The sequence below is a fragment of the Agelaius tricolor genome, unplaced genomic scaffold, assembly GCF_023055355.1.
Source record: "Agelaius tricolor isolate 1412-34295 unplaced genomic scaffold, bAgeTri1.0.p SCAF_22, whole genome shotgun sequence".
NCBI lineage: Eukaryota > Metazoa > Chordata > Aves > Passeriformes > Icteridae > Agelaius > Agelaius tricolor.
This window is the reverse complement of record NW_027269282.1, coordinates 833,084-835,064: the sequence shown is the minus strand read 5'-3', so window position 1 is coordinate 835,064 and position 1,981 is coordinate 833,084.

Here is a 1,981-nt window from a genome sequence, read left to right as displayed (position 1 = left end):
GCACTGCCTTGTTTCCTCTTTTGCATGGGCTATTCCCAGGTGTGGGCTTAGGCTGTGCCCCCCTCAAGACCCCAGGGACTCTGCCTGTGGTATGGCCCCATCAAATGTTGCACAGGTCATAGACTGGGCACAGGAGTGGAATGTTTGGGGAGAGTGGGGCAGGATTGAGGTCACCGAGTGTGTGACTGTCACCATGGCAGCCTGCAATGGCCTGGCACGGGGTGAATGCCTCTCTGAGGACCCCTCTGACAGTCTCTTGGGCTCTGCTGGGCTGCAGGACTTGGCACCCCGAGCCTCCCAGCCGTTTTGGGGCCACTTGCACCGCCCGCAATGGCCACGGGGGGGCAGTGCAAGATGCTCCACCGCCGCTCCCAGCAGTGGGCTCAGTCCTTGGCCAGAGCTCGGGCAGGGCTCTGCTCGCTCCGAGCCCACTGCCCTTCGAGCCTGCTTCTTGGTATTGCTCCGGCTCGCCAGAAACAGAGGGGAGACATCTCATCTCTGGGTTTCCCCTGAGGGAGAGCTGTTTGTGTGACTGCAGAGGGATTACAGCTGTCTGCAGGGGCATGATGCTTGGCAGGAAAGGATGGCCAGTGGCAGGCACGGAGGGATGGATGGTGCCTGTCTGGGCCCTCTCAGTGCACTGCAGCTCCTGGAGGAGAGGAGCGATCGCAGGCAGCCCCCAAGGGAGCAGGCTTGGGCCTGCTGCCAAGCATCTTTTCTGCTCCCTGCTCTTCTGCTGGCAGTCAGAGAAAAGCTGTGCCTTGGACTGCTTCTGGGCTAGGACAAGCTTGGGCATCCCTTGCAGGTGGCAGTGCTGATTTGGGATGCTGAGATGGCATCGAGTACCCTGGCTTCAGGACTGGGACAGGCTTGGGGTGGGGTGCAGTGTTTGAGCCCTCTCTTGGCACACCCTGGGTTAGGAAAGCCTGCAGCTGCCCAGGTGTGGAGGGAAGTGATGGGCAGGGGATGGACCCCCATGCCATTCCCAGGGTTTTTCATGGTGTTTGGGGTGGACAGGGGCTGGTCAGAGATCCCTTACTTGGTGGAGGCAGCACCCACTCCAATAGTGTGAGATCAGGGAGGGGAATAGGGGCAATAAACCCGGGGTGGGGGGTTCAGCCAAGTTGATGCTGATGTTGCCACTTGGATCATGTTCGAGGCTTTGAGCCCTTTGTGGCTGTGCCTGGGTGTATTGCAGCACTCTTATGGACTGGCACTGTGGCTGGAGCCCACCTCTTCCCTCGCTGCTCTCCTAGGTGGAGCGAGGTGCTCCTGCTCCTGCCTGCACACTGGTGACTTGTGCTGCTGCACTGCTCAGCCCAGGGAGGCCTCTGCAGTATGCAGGGATGTGGGGTACAGTCAGGCTGCCTGCAGGTGGGCCCTGAGTGAGCTCCCACCCTGTTCTCTCCTCCTGGCCCTGGACTTTGCACAAGGGAGGGTCCAAGGAGGCAGCTGCAGGCAAGGGTGTGAGTGGGATAGAGGGAGGCAGGCAGGGGGCTGTTAATCAGCAATGCAGTTCTTCCAGCGACATTGAAGGAGGGGCTGACAGCCAAGGCCCAGTGGGGTCTTGTGGGGAGGATGTGTGTCCCTTTCTGTGAGTTCATGCAAAGCCCTGTGGCTGCAGCATACCTGCAGCCCCTCTCCTGCCCAGAGCTGCTGGGCTGATGGTGGTGCTGACCAGCATCTCCTGATCTCAGAGCTGCCACAGGAGTGGCAGATGTGGATCCAAGCATTACAGGGAGAGCATCTCTTAAATCAGCTGTGAAAACACTCTCCAGCTGCTGGGTGATTCAGACCTGAGGAAACTCTTGTATGCCTTAGAGCTGGGCTTGTTTCTACAAATACTTTAGGTGATCTGAAAGTTTCTTTACAGCCTTTCCTTGAAACTGTGGTGCATCTGAAGAGGCAGGCAGGAATGGGTAGTGTTATAGGCAAAGAGGAGTTGGACACCGGGGATGTCTGCTGTCAGCAACCCTGGGAA